At 32.0% G+C, this 16,136-nt stretch overlaps 1 long non-coding RNA gene across 1 annotated transcript; it reads right to left on the bottom strand.

Moving 5' to 3' along the window:
- Positions 1 to 6,035: 6,035 nt before the first annotated feature.
- LOC145117312 (uncharacterized) lies at positions 6,036 to 8,433 on the bottom strand. The gene is made up of 6 exons (XR_013712600.1): positions 8,394 to 8,433; positions 8,129 to 8,309; positions 7,994 to 8,032; positions 7,800 to 7,874; positions 7,433 to 7,533; positions 6,036 to 6,271 (listed from the first exon to the last, which is right to left on the bottom strand). It is a non-coding gene; the product is annotated as an uncharacterized LOC145117312 (long non-coding RNA).
- Positions 8,434 to 16,136: the final 7,703 nt, after the last annotated feature.

Below are 16,136 nucleotides of genomic sequence, written 5' to 3'. Positions count from 1 at the left end.
CATAGAGTGAAATCCCTTACAATGATTGTTCAGTAAAATCTAATCTCCCAGATTAGAAGTGCTCAACTTGAGGCTTTAACGAAAGGAAATGTTAAAGAAGAGAGCCTTAGAGGTATGGAAAGACAGCTCGAAGTAAAGGATGATGGAACGAGATATTTCATGAACCAAGTATGGGTTCCGAAATACGGAGGAGTCAAGGAACTAGTCTTAAATGAAGCTCATAGTACTAGGTATTTCATTCATCCAGGAGCGGACAAGATGTATCTAGACCTGAAGGCCCATTATTGGTGGCCGAACATGAAGGTTGAAATTGCGTCCTACATCAACAAGTGCCTAACATGTTCGAGGTTAAGGCAGAACATCAACAACCCTCAGTATTATTACAGCAACCAGATATTCCCGAGTGGAAGTGGGAGCAGATTGCAATGGACTTTGTCACCAAGTTGACAAAGACTACTGCAGGTTATGACACTATATGGGTAGTCGTCGATAGATTAACCAAGTCTTCCCACTTCATACAGATAAAAGAGACGGACAAGATGGAGAAGCTGACCAGAACGTACCTCAAAGAGATTGTCATATTACATGGGGTACCCTTCTCCATTATTTCTGACAGAGATAGTAGGTTTACCTCTCGTTTCTAGCGGAGCTTGTAGAAATCCCTTGGTACGTGCCTAGATATGAGTACAACTTATCATCTACAAACCGATGGTTAAAGTGAAATGACCATTCAAATGCTGGAAGACATGCTCAGATCATGTGTGATAGATTTTAGGAATGTATGGGATACTCACCTACCCCTGGTTGATCTTTCATACAACAATAGTTATCACACGAGCATCAAAGCAACGTCGTTCGAAGCACTGTATGGTTGGAAATGTCGTTTTCCCATTTGTTGGACGGAAGTTGGCGACACCCAACTAGCCAAGAAGTTCACAGGGGATACCTTACGAACAGGACCATAGATCATCCACGATACGATAGAGAAGATAGTGCAGATAAGAGAACGTCTGAAGGCAGCACGCGATCAAAAAAAGAGTTACGCCGATGTGAGGCGTAAACCCCTATAATTCCAAGTGGGAGGCAGGGGGATGCTCAAAGTATCTCCTTAGAAAGGAGTTATAAGGTTTGAAAGGCGAGGTAAACTAAATCCAAGATACATAGGACCATTCGAGATCCTTGAAAGGATAGGTCCAGTTGCGTATCGACTCAGATTACCTCTAGAGCTTAATAACATGCACAAAGTCTTTCACATGTCAAATATTAAGAAATGCCTTTATGGCGATACGCTCGTCATTCCACTCGATGAAATTCAGGTTAACCCTAAGTTAAACTTCATCGAAGAACCTGTCGAAATAATGGATAGAGAGGTCAAACGACTCAAGCAGAATCGGATTGCCATAGTTAAGGTACGATGGAAATCTAAACGAGGACCAGAGTATACATGGGAAAGAGAAGACCAAACGCAAGTACCCTCATTTATTTTAAAAGAAATCCATGGACAAGGTAAAATTTTGGGACGAAAATTCCGTCACTAGTCACTGTTAGGAAATAATAGGAAAATAAATGTAATAGAAAGCATTGTAATATTCGATTTTTAAGATAATAAGAATCAAATATGTTGTTACATTTATTTGCCAAAAATCGTTCATTAGACTCTAAAAATTAGCAATCAAAAGTTGTGACGTTTTCCAATTTGTTAACATACTTGGATAGTACATGTTAACGTGATCTCAATGATATAAGATTCGTAAAAATCCGACTCCGAAGGAGAGAGTTATGGATTTTATAAAAATAGAAATCAACCATGTAATTAAAATTAATTACGTCGAAAACGGTACTTAGGGATTGGTTGAGTTTTGACTAAAAGTGCAAAAAGGAGTTTCGTAATACTCCTCGAGATATAAAATTTAGGAAAAAGTTTTTTGAAAACGGGATCCATATGAGTAAGTTATCATTTTTATAAAATCATTAATTCTTACCCCCGTTGGGCTCGAAAATGAAAGTCAAAACGGCCAAAACAACCAAAAGGAAAGTTGTAGTACCCGTTGAGATCGTCACATAGATATAGAGAGGGTCTAGATTAGAGCGCACACGAGGAAGTAATGATTTTTTAAAACTATTTAATTGGGCGTCAAATGCACGCCACCGCGCACCTGACACTGGATTCGAACAGATTACGAGTGACATGGCTGAGTAGGGTGGGGACACGTGGCAACTTCCTGTGGAGCCACAGTGTTCGAATGCACACCCACATAGGAAAGGCGCGACGCACACCCCAAAAAATCGACTATAAATAAAGGGTTGTTCCATTCAGTCTAGCACACCTTTAAAACACACCTCTCTTTCTCTTTGGTTCGTGTGTTACCTCGTGGAGTGGTCCCTGGAGTTCCGAGCTCGTCTCTACCCTACATCGGTGGTTTCAAACCCTAGAATGAGTTCACGATCCCTATTTTACTATTTTAAAATGCTTTCAGGGGGGAATACATGCTTAACAAATGATTTTATAAAAACATTTATTTTATAAATATGAAGTCATTTTATAATAAACTAGATGCCTTAGGATAGTATAACTGTAGATACTATGTCTAGATTTAAGTTATGATCTGTGTCTAAAGGACATAATGCCCGATAATTTAGGAGTAGGTATTACCTAGATATTATAATGGCCAAATCCCTAGGAAACCTTAGTACCTAGGAGTTATGCCAGACAAGATTTAGGATATGCACTGTACTTAGTTGTTACGCTGCCCAAATATCCTGTTAAAATAACCACAATTAGGATATATATATATATATATATATATATATATATATATATATATATATACTAATTTATAATGCAAAAATAATAGTGGGACCCAAACATTTTAAGACTAAAGTCTTAAAAACAAGGAGATGCATTTGAGTCCATTAGATCAAATATGAGTGGTGTGGATTGATTACTTTATTGGCAATATTTGTAGATACCATTTAAATAATAGATTTCGATCTCATATTTAAATCCCACTTACCCTCATTTGAATATTCACGTTACTCTTTAGAAAACCCTCTCTATACAACTATAATCACCAGCCCCACTTGACTTCATAACTTCTAACCTCAACCGGTCTTCATAGCTTCTAACCTCAACCGGCCTTAACAACCAAAATCAGCTCATGACACCAGCAATCACCAATTCCATTACCATTAAAAACCGTCACTATACCACCGGCTCCCTATCAGAGCCATCCTCCAAACAAACACCACATCCACCACCCACAACTGTCTTACTCCTTTTCTATATTTTAAAAAAAATCACAACTATCACAACTCTCTCTATCTCTACAGAGCGGATCTGGTTTGGATCCATTAGACCAAAACCGATTTAGCTTTTTAGAAAGCATATATGTGTTAGATCCTTGAATCAGAAACCATGAAGACAAATATGGATAAATGAAGACAAATATGGATGAATGCTTTTCAAGTTATATATTAAATGTATGTTTATTCTTTAGTTTTTTTTGCCTTTTGGTCCATCCAGGTTTGTCTGAGTTTTTAGATCTGAAAATGTCTAATCAGTGGCGGATGCAAGGTCAAAGTAAATGGGTATCCAAAAAATAAAATCACATAATATATAATTAAAAAACCACAATTTCAATAAGAAGAAAGCAAGTAGTTACATTTTCGGTCTTAACATTCTCAATTGCAAATCAAAATACCATTAATCATAAAATCTCACATGAACCACACCCAAGTTGTTGCTGTTAAATACGGTATCGATGACATTAAGAGTCAAAGAATATGTATAATGCCCGTTTCGATTTTCGGTATGTCATTATTATTATTTTTATAGTTAAAAATAATAACAATAATAATAATAATTAAAATATTAAAATAAATCAATTTATTTAATATAAATAAGATATGTCCAAGGGGGTATTGTGCTAATTCTATAAATCAGTTTGCTAAAGAATTTCGGTTTAAGGGTAGATTCCGTCGGAATGGGCATCTTCAAGGACTAAAGCTGACTTTTTTCGGAAACTGCTTTGTCTTTGTCTTCTCTAAGCAGGGTTTCTTTAGCGTTTTAGCAACTGCAAGACTCGAATATTTGAAAGTAATTTATCCTAATCTCTCAAATGTCCTCCCCTTTAACTATTATATCGATTACTTCCTTCCTTTTGGTTGTAAAGCCCGAGATCAATCTAGGTTCTCTCTCTTGGCTGTCATAGCTAGGGATTGAGAAGAAAGCTGTTGTAACACTTGATCTAAACCATCTCGTAGGTATTACACTCCTGGAAAATTTTTGAGGGCTACCCCGGGCTCTACATTGAATCCGCATGTGTGTCTAATGCGAGTTGAGTATTTGTTTGTATGTTTTTTTATTCACTGAACATGGATGAATGCTATTCAAGTTATATATTGGATAACTGTAAATTATAATATTCATGAGTTAATGCTTAGTTGTATATGGATGTTACCAAGATATAAAGGCATTTAAGATATTACATTGATTCTTTCTCTAAACGGCTTTAATACATGTAAATGTATGTATGGGGTGGTGTTCTGTTTTTTTGAATATCTGAGCTCCAACAAAAACTTTGTTTTTGTAAAAAAATCAAGGGTTTATAATAAACGAATTCGATAATGATGGAAAAAAGGATGAGTCATAAGTTGAGAAACACGTGCCATGAGTTTTATATAAAATGTGTTACTTTTTAACGGTAACAGGTTTAAAATAAAATGGTGTTTTTTAATTATTTTGTAAAAGGTATTTATTAAACGTATATATTCAATGAAAAACCCAAACATTTTACTATTTTTCTATCAAGTGTAAATGAATAAATATTTTTATGTAATAACAAACATTTTGATGTTTAGCTTTTTGCACTTTATATGCTTTGACATTCAACAATTTTAAAATATAATTGCAAGACCAACCGTCGTCAATTGAAATCATTGTTTTTAATGAAAATTTCTGTTAAAATATAAATTTGGAGTAAATTAGCTTTTAAGTCTTAACTAGACTTAAATATTGACAAGAAAAGACGAAACAATAAAAAGTATGAAATAGATTTTTGTAGAGTTCAAAAAAGTAGTGGTGAAGTCTTGCAGTAGGAGAAAGGAGGTGACTATTCGTCTCCACCCTATAATCTAAATATCTATGAATATTAGTATAAACTAGGTGGAAAATCTGTGTATTACACGGGTTGATTAAAGAAAAATAAACTATTAAAATGTAAATAGTAAGTGTTTTTTAAAATAAAATTTTAAAAATTTGAAATAAAGAATGAAACATATTAATTGCAATTTATTATAATATCTACTATTACATTTGATACTTTATATATATAAATATAAGATTATGTGACTTTCTAATTTTAAAAATTGAAAAAAAAACATAAATTGACATGTGGATATTATTTATTTAAAAAATATTATAAAATGACAAGTGTCAAAACTTATTATAGATTGACATTTTGCAAAATTATCTTCATTTATTATAGTAGATATTAGTTTTGTAGTATAAAAATAATATTAAATATTTTTACATAATCTAAAATATAGAGATGAACATTTGGACCGGGGAACCAGCTGGAACCGGTACCGAAACCGGAACCCGATGGAACCGGTTGGACCGGGACCGGGACGATATTCTTGTGGATTTTTGGAACCGGGAAACGGTAGGAACCGGAACCGGTAGAATCGGCAAAAACCGAAACTGTATGTTGCTATTTCTCAAGGACTGGTTCCAACATTGAAGATACGGCAAGAACCGGAACCGGTAAAACCGGCGGTCCGATTCGGTTCTTAATTTCGGCTGACTTCGGTTCCCGGACCGGGTCCGATTCAGGCCGGTTCCAGCCGGGTCGGTTCATTTGCTCATCCCTACTAAAATATGCAAGGACCTTTGTTAATCTAATTTTTTTACAAGTGTTCCACTAACTTTTATTTAATAAAAACTTGTAACAATTTTTTTTGTTAACATTTTTAAAAGCCTTTTAATAAATTAACTTTTATCAATCAAAAAACATATGCATACTCTATTTTATGTATAAACTAGAGAAGAACCCCGCGTTGCGGGATTAGAATTGGTAAAGGAAATAACATAAAAAGTTTGCATTTTTTAGCGTAGATAGTAAGCAATTTGTGTGAGATGGTTAGAAAACCGTATTTGTCAACAAATAACATCATTCTTCTTTACCCTTTGTTTGAAATCCTCACTGCACCTTGATGACATCACATGGTCAATTATGAGACAAATCTTATTCTTGATAAGCATGTTTCCAACCTGCAGTATAAGGCAACCAATAATAAAGATAGTAAGATTGATCAAAGGGTTGCAATTTTAATATTGATAAAATTATTATCATGGAAAAACTCATATACAACGAAATTAGGAAACAAAGAAAGTAAACATGAATATCTAATTCAATCCCTTCTATACAGCAGTGGAACTTTTTCCTTATCATAAATGCCCAATAGTCCACACCATCGACTCTTAAGAAAGATATACACATCAAGATAGTGGCAGAAGGGAAAAATGGTCATTTATTAACTCACATTAATACAAATTATTCGGTCCAACAAAAAAAAATCTTTATGTATACAACACTTACTCCCTGGAGACATTTAAAGATTCAAATATGGACAAGAAAATGAAAGTGATTGTGAAAAGGGGTTGTTTTCTAATATTTTAAATGCAAGGGGTAGTTTTGGGGACTTTATTTCACCTATGATGAATCAAAGTCAAATCAGAAAATTATGATCATCAATTGATTAAAGCTATGAAAAGTTAAATAATACGCATTTATGTCAGCAATCAATAACTTATTTGATCCTAGATAATTGGGAAATGAAAACCGTAATCACTGCCTATCAAATTACCAAAACTGGGTATTATAGCTTCAAGAATGAAATGAGTATTTTGGTGGTATATGAAAAGGAAATAATGGAAAATATATACAATAATTAATACAGTGCATTAAAAAATTATATACATTATGTGCTTTTGTGATCTTTTATAAAACTAAACGAATTCATTTTATGGTTTTGAGGTCATCAATAAACTAAACGACTATATATGTCTTTGGAAAGTTGTTCGAACAAATAAATAAATAAAAAACATATAATTGAAGATTTCATGGAAATTTAAGTTTTTGAAACTCTTTTAGATCAGGCATTTTATCAAACAGGTAATATGCATCCCAACTAAATATATATTACTGTTAAATCTGAAGCCATCTAAGCCCAGAAGAATCAATTTCATAAAATAAATATTCTAATAACCAGTTCACAGATTTGAAGTAATCATTCAAAAGGTAACCAATTGACAAACATACATAATCTAAGAAGTAATCAATCATAGAGTATCATTTGTAAACCATTTCTTATACGAAGGGTAGTTTGGTCTTCTAATGAAACACATATGAATATGGGAGTTGGTTGGTACCTGACAGGTGAAGACATCCAAATCTGTCGATTTGGAGTCTTTTATTCAACATATATGTTCCCACTTCCCAGATCAGCAAACTTCACAGTTAAAGATTGGTTCTGTAAAATAAATTCAAAAACAAAATTTTATCATAAATAATTGATCAACACATTAAAGAGAATTAAGTTATCATAGGAACCAATGAGAACAACACAAGGTAAGGCAGATGCACCGGATTTTACAGAATAAATCAAAACCTGAATCAGTGGCAAATTCAATAGGATCAAATTAGAACACTTAAACTGAAAACCCTCAAGGCAATATCAATTTAGAAACAAATAAGAGAAGCTGAATAGAAACAATTAAGAGAAGATGAAAGAAGAACCATAAGAAGTCGTTTGCTGGTGCGAAGGTTAAAAGCAGATGAGAGTCAGGAGTACGCCTGCAAACGTGGGCTGTCCTGGATACATATGAACAGGCAAAACACGATATTAGAATCAGGATAATTGAATCAACATACAGACACTCACACACACAAAACACGAAACAATTTGAAGACGCCAGTGAATAAGTTTTTACCTTCAAAAGTAACGTTCGATTGAAAGTTGTAGCTTCAATCTTGCAAAAAAAAAAAAAAAAAAAAAAAAAAAAATCAAAAACACAATAATCTGTAGTTTCAATCATGAAAAAGTTGGAAAAAAACAAAAAACATACTTTTGGTTTCCCCAACTGCAACGTAAAATATCGGAGGGTCGATTCTCGATTTTGCGGTTGTATGTGTCGCTGGAAGGGCGATGCTTAAATGTCGATATCGTAAGAAGCTTCAATCGATTTAAAAGAACCATCGACCGTTGAAGAACTTTGTAATTGATGTTGAATCGGAGAAGGCGGAAACCTAAATCAAACATAAAAAAAGAAAATAGTAAGACCGGTGAAGATGGAAGTCCAAAGCAAACCCCAAATGGAAACAAAATCATACCGAAATCAAGATGAGGGCTCGAAACGGTGTCGGGGGGGGGGGGGGGGGGTAGCTAAAGAGGGAGGAGACTGAGTGTGGGTGGACGGTGCGGTGAAGAAAACAGAAGGAAAACTGGGGGTAAGGGTCGGTGAAATCAGCTGACTCAACAGAAGAACCGAGTAATACCGACACGTAGACGGTATCTGTGGACTTCACACACCACGTGTAATCCACTATCTCCAAAAAAAAGCCAAACAAAAATAAAATTAAGGAAAAGTAGACCAGAAATAGAAAAGAGAAAAAAAAAAATTCCAACCAATCATATCCAAGAACTGTTTATGTGGCACTTCAACATTAGTATATATATATATATATATGTATATATATAGAGTTAGATTATTTTGTTTTTGTGCCAAAATGCACAGATCTGGACCACTGGATGAATAAAATCAACAATCATGATCTGAGGGTCTATGATATTACCATAGGGTAACATGTATCATATAATCACACAAATTTCAGCAAAAGAGTATTTTGGTCAATTAACCTATTTTAAAAAAGGAAATTTTCGGATTTTAAGGGATCATTAATTCTCTTATTTTTTAAAAATCTGAATTTTTTAAATTAATTCTAATTAAATTTTAATATTATTTTTAATAATAACCGATTTTATTCTGTCAGAATGACAAAAAGTCAACAATATACTAGTAAATATATTTGCGGTTTTATTCTTGCAGAATATTGTTTCATTCAAGATACTTTTTATATTAAACACGCTTAAAGAATTATACAACACATTATCAAGAATAACATTTTCTAAAGAATACAGATTACATTTATTCTTAAAGATTAAAACTAAAAATGGTTAAAAAAGAAAAAAACATAAAAATCTAACAAAAACACTAATCCATTCCAAAATAATATTATTGTTAAGAAACACTTTATACATTTTAGCATAATACATTTTGCAAGAATACACTCTAGTTCTCCATGTTGTTCTCCTTTTCCACATCAATGACAGTCTTTTCAAAACCTAAATCCACAAAAAAAAAATATAATCAACTTTCTAATATTAAAAAATTCGGAGCATTCTAAAAGAATAATAAGTATAAATTCTGATAGAATTTAGTAGACATCAAACAATTGTAATCTAACAACATGCATTACTAGTTATTCTGCTAAAATATAACATAACTTCTATTCTAATAGAATTTACATCTTTTTTTTATAAAATAAAAACACCAAAATAACATAACTACACATATTAACATCTTTTACATTCTGGCAGAATACATTCTGCTAGAATATACTATCGTTTTTCATGTTTTTTTTTTCTTTTCCATATTACCAAGAACCAGGAAGGTACACATAAATTTTTTACATTTTATAAAATTCAATTACGGGTCGAAAACTCCAGTAACAAAAATTAACCACCTATAAGCAAAATACTAGACAATCAATTAGCAAGAAGAATCAAAATTCAATTAGTAATAAGAATCAGAAAGCAATCAATAAAAATGGCAATCATGTAATCAATAAAATTGAACTTACCTGATGTTAGTGGAAGAATGAAATCCTAAGAACCTAAGTAATGCACAACAGGTAAATTCAAAAAGAAGATGCATCCATTAATTTTGAAAATCCATTAATAAACCCAAAATCACTTTCACATTCAGAATCAATTTTACAAAATTGTGATTGATAATTCTTCTGGGTATTACCAATAATCAATAAAAAAACCACAGCGAATTGTAAATCACGTAGGTATTTTGGGGACTAGCAAATAGAGAAAAATTCGAATTCATAATTAACTTTTATAACATCGTGATTGATACTCATGATTGGTATACCAATAATCAAATGAAAAAACATACTGGATGTTAGAAATCACTTACAAACGATATTTCACATTTGTTTTTTGGTCGGCGATTGACTGGAGATTTATATGGCCGACGATGTTTTGACGAAGAAGGGGTGAAATTGTTGTCAATGGTGATGGTGTTGATCCCGTCGTTTCAATTGCAATTCTATCATTGGTCTCCGCCATTGAAGAATACGAGCAGCATAAGAGGGATGAGGTGGATTTCAACGTTTGGGGAAGCGGTTTTGTGGTTGTGAGCTTCTTGTAGAAGACGTTTCCATGGCGGCAGAGTGGGCAGAGGATTGAACCTGGTGGTCCGGTTGGTGAACTTGGAGTAAAAAGGGTTTGAGGATTTTGAAGGTTTTATTAGACAGTATTTAAGAGAGAGACTAGATCAAATATACTTATTTTATTTCCTTAACTGCAAGATTCAATTAAATGATTTCCTTAATTAAAAGTACAAAAGGTCCAAAATACCCTTAAATGATTTATTTAATTGTTTATTATTTCTTGAATTCTCATTGGTGCATTTAGGCACACAATACTTGCTAAAAACATTTGAACCTAGCTCTCTCTCTCTCTCTCTCTCTCTATATATATATATATATATATATATATATATATATATATATATATATATATATATATATATATATATATATATATATATATATATATATATATATATATATATATAAAATAAGTAAGGGCCTGTTTGATTTTAACTTACCGGGTCCGGTCAGTGCTGACTGCTGACTCGGTCAGTAGTCAGCTGTTTGATAATTACAAAATATAGCTGATTCGGTCAGCCATTCCAATTTCCCTCGGTCAGCCATTCCACTTACCCGGTAAGCAAAAAAAAAACCTCCTGACTGAAAATAAGAAGTGTACGCGTTTTTTTGTCCTTGCTCGCCTCCACCCTCCTTCGCCATTACCCTAGACAAAAGTCGATCCCCAACACCTGCTGCTGCTGATCGCCTCCATCGCCAACAACTTCTACCACGAGTTCACCTCCTGCGCCATTTTCTCCGGCGACGATTACACAGCGTCGGCGACTCCTCTGCACCGGCGACGACCACACATCTCTACTGCAGGTAACGTTTTCTGCAGTGTTTTTTTTTTTTTTGCTTTTTTTTATGAATTTACCCAAGTGCTCTCAATCTACTGGTTTTGAAGATATCGAAGCTTGATTTGATTCAATTGTCTTGTTTCAAATGGTCTTGAATCTGCATTTGTTTGTAAATCTATTTTTGAAGCAATGGCACTCTAAAATCTGCTAGAAAAGGGAGGAGATAAGTTGTGCACACAATGTGTTTGACAAAATGCTCTAGAGAAATTTAATACTAATAGGTTACACCCAAATCTTGGACTAAAAACTTATAATCATATTTGATCCTGTGAATTTTGTTAAGATAAGAAAGTGTTATATGCTTATGAGATCAAAATTTATTTGTATGAAATCAAAATTTATGTTGTATGTGCTGTTAAAATTTATGCTTGATTTATTTGTAAATGTGTGTTATGTGGATGATTAGCTATTTTTTTTTTCTTTTTACAATAGACATGACAGATAAAAGGGTAATATGGTCATTTTTTATAATTATTTTATTTAGCACACGAGACAACGCAAGGGTAATATGGTCATCTTTTTCATTCAGCACAACCATTCAGATAAATAATCAAACAGCATAAACTCAGTCAGATATGGACTCAGTCAACATTTCTAACCCAGTCAGCTTCTAACCCAGTCAGCAACTATCAAACGACCCCTAAGTAAAACTGCAATGTATATTTTATATCTATTTATTATTTAATTATCATATATTTTACTAAAAACTATAAAATGATGATAAATTAAATAGTTAAGTGATATTTATATATTCACAACATTAAATAAAGTTATATATATTTTTATAAATAATAACTGAATATATATTATATGACTTTTTTTATTAATCCAATGTCTATTTTTTTTAAGAAGAATACAATCATTAATCTATAGTATTTTCGTTAATGTATACAATTATAAGGATTTTAATTAAAATGTAATGGCACTATATTTTATAATATTCAAAACACTTTTCTTCATAGGGTATGTGAAAGTTAACGTTTTTATAAAACACTTAGTGCATAGTATAGCAAATACAATTTTTTCGTGTGTTTTTATGAAAGTTAACGCGGTAGAGACCGCACCTCCGGTGCCACTTAGGACGAAACACCGCCCCTGACCACGGTTTGGGTGTAGTAGAGACCGCACTACGACACTCCAATGGTGCACTCTTACAAGCTTTGTGATTGGTTTTTTTTATTTAAAATAAATAAATAAACAACCCAAGTGTGACACCACTCTTTTGATTAGGTATGAAACCACATTTTTGTGGTAAAGGGTGAGGTGACACCTATTTGTTACTGCGGTTTCATGAGAGAGTGTGACACCACTCCCTCCGGTCTAAAAACGGCACTGTTCAAAATTTATAAGATTATCAAATATCTTTATGCTTTTAAATAATAAATATCAAATTTAAAATACAAATGTTCAAGCATATATAAACCTAAACGCAAATTCTAAATACTAAACCTAACGATATGTTTTAAATATAATAAAACAATATATTTATTATATTTTTTAAGTGAAAGTAATGTAGTCATTTATGAGAATACACGTACTTTTATTTTTGTCAATATTTTTATCGCATATTTTTATTTTTGTCCCGAAACTGCCTACTGAAAAAACTCTAATCGCCGAAAAAACTATGTCGTGCCGCCGCATCGCGCGTGTATCCTACTAATATATATATATATATATATATATATATATATATATATATATATATATATATATATATATATATATATAGACACACTCACACACATAAATCATTTGATGATATATACTCGGGAGAGGTATATACAAAGATAGTGTGATATGTGTGTGTGTGTGTGTATATATATATATATATATATATATATATATATATATATATATATATATATATATATATATATATATATATATATACATACTAGTCGTTTACCCGCGCAAAGCAGCGGGATGTGAATAGTTTGTTTCGACAATTAGTTTCTTTTCGGTGGACAATGATTAGTTTCAATTCATCAGTCCGTTTTCTTTTCGACGAACAATATAATTTGTTAGTCGTTTTTGTGTATGTTGGATAAGTGTTTTTATATGTTGGATCTATTGTTTCGAAGTTTAGATTCTAGGGTTTATTTAGGGTCTCCGGAGGGATGGGAAACTATCGACCGTCAACATTTCAAACTGAAATTGTTAAGTTCTTCAAAATGCAATGTTATATTTGGTTAGTTAAAAAAAGTTTGAAAGTGTAAGGCTACATTGGGTTGGTTAAATAAACTAAAATCAAAATGCTATAACTGGTTATATATTTAAAAAACTCAATTTCGCTATAAAAAAATAAAATAAAATAAAAAAAGAAAACTCAATTTAGTACTCAAAAGACCTTTTTTCTCTACAAAACCCCCTTTTTTTATGTCAAAAACAAATAACCCCATATTTTTTTAAAAAAAATTCCTACGTTTGTTGTAAATAATCCTAATATTGTTGGTAAAAAACTAATGTAGTAGGGCACTCATGCAATGCGGCACATGACGATTAGTTTTGTTTCGAAAAATAATTTATAGTCTACAATTAGTTTTTCCTTTTGTAGGCGGAAAATAGTTTAATTTTGGTGAATAGTTACCTTAATGTGATTAGTTTTATTTCGGAAACATATTTAAGTAACACATAATGCTTCAAAAGATGAATGAAAACTAATAAATGTTAAAGTCACGTCACTTAAAATAATAGTGTAATTTAGAAGTAAGTTACATAGTGTATGTATCGCCGGTCTAAAAGAAAAGGATTTTGAATTTCAAATGACTTTTGATGTATTTAATGTAGTCGGTTTCCAAAAACTTCCACGTGGTCTCGTGTAATCAAGCTTCCCATGATCATCGTATATATTTTAAACTCTTTATCCCCTACCTCATCTCTCCTCACAGTTTCATGTTGCTCCATTGGAGGTGATAGATAATGACATACAACAACATAAAAACTGGTTAATATGAGATATGAAACTATTTTCAATTTTAATAACATATTAATATCACACAAACATAAAAATAGAAATATATCAAAATGGCAGGAAAAAAAACATTTTGACAAACATATATATAAACATTTTCGGCAACAATTTGAGCTCAAATTTTTACATTATCAACCTCGTATTCACATTTGAAATCATAAGCCACAAAAGTGAAATGTTCAATGAAACTTAAAGGTAAAATCAATGACATAATTTCAATAGGACCACCATACGGTAATTTATAAGCATTATAACTAATAAAATTACTTAATTAAGGGTGGTAACAATCTGAAAGAGATAGAAATCCATAGTCCCATGCAACTATAACAAAGTTTCAAAAATCAGAAATTAAATCTCATTTAAACTTCAACAAATTCACCAATTAAAATTTCAATTGTACCATGTGCATATTTAATAGTTTACGCATTAGTTGAAATCATCTATACATAAACATAAACAGTTAGCATATTAATAGAAATCATACATGTAAATGAAGGGATAAATGAGAATGCATTTCAAAACTGGAAGCCATCCAATTTCCGTAATCATATGCAAATTTGATACAAAGTTATTACAAAAACTACAGCTCCAAATTTAATACATATACATGTGAAGGAAAAAAAACAATTACAATATATTTCATGCCATCATGGTTTGTGTAGTCCACAACACCCACGACACCTTCAAAACAAAAACATAGTTCCTCCTTTAAGCCATTGATGATTTCTATTTGCACTTTTATGGGGTACTACAAAGAAAATACATTATGAAACTAAAAAGTAAAATAAAATAAGGAAAATTTTGATAAATAGACAAAATGCATACTTGTATCTTCATTAACAGTCCATGGACAACTTTGATCTCAAAAGAGCAAGGATGAAGGTTAGTTAATCATACAAAAACGATCAAAACTTAAACTTGTTCATTTATGTGAAAAATTATTAGAACATAAAAACAAAAATAAAAACACAAAATAGAAGGCTATGATATTAAATCATTTGAAATACATAGCAAGTTCAGAAGATGATAAACTCACTTTTTGTTGATGTTGTTGTTTTGCTTTTGTGATTTTATTTTTTCTTGATGAGTGTAGATAGGTAATATGATGCTTGATGTATAGCAGATGTGCAAACTCTAGATGCTGAATGACAGAGGGTAGTTGTTTGAGGCTGTGAAAATGGTGTATATTGAAGCATGATTCAACCTAACCAACCATTTTTCTACCAAACACCACCAAGGAATCATGCTTCCATACCACATTCAATAATATACAGATTTCCATACATGCAATTCCATATACAAAAATCAATGATCAGATTTATGACAGAAAATAAAAGTCCACATACATACACTTCCATGTAAAAATTCAGTAATATTCAAGTTTCATACCTCATTAATGTCTCCCATAGGCACCCATTTAACACCAACACAAAACTTAGTGGTCAAATCTAAGATATAAAATAATTTTGGAATGGTAAAAAATATCAGAAAATATATGAATATGTAAATAGTACCTTTAATTTGGCGATTTACTAATTATCTCTCTCAACAGAGAGCAATCTGAAGTTCATGACCACCTATTATTCAGAAATAAACGACTACAAAATAATGGTTAAATTAAGCTTCAAATCAAATTTGAGTAAAGGCTTTTCATGCAACCTCAACAAACATAAAGAACAATCAGAAGCTAAGAATGGGTTTACTCAGCACCTCAAAATCACAAAAACTGTGCCATTTATGGAAGAAACCACGGAAGTTGGAATTTGTTCAAATACATAGAAATCGAAAAGGCATCAATAATCA

The sequence above is a fragment of the Lactuca virosa genome, chromosome 5 (assembly GCF_052849685.1).
Source record: "Lactuca virosa cultivar CGN04683 chromosome 5, Lactuca_virosa_CGN04683_v6, whole genome shotgun sequence".
NCBI lineage: Eukaryota > Viridiplantae > Streptophyta > Magnoliopsida > Asterales > Asteraceae > Lactuca > Lactuca virosa.
This window is presented reverse-complemented; position numbering and strand designations above follow the sequence as displayed.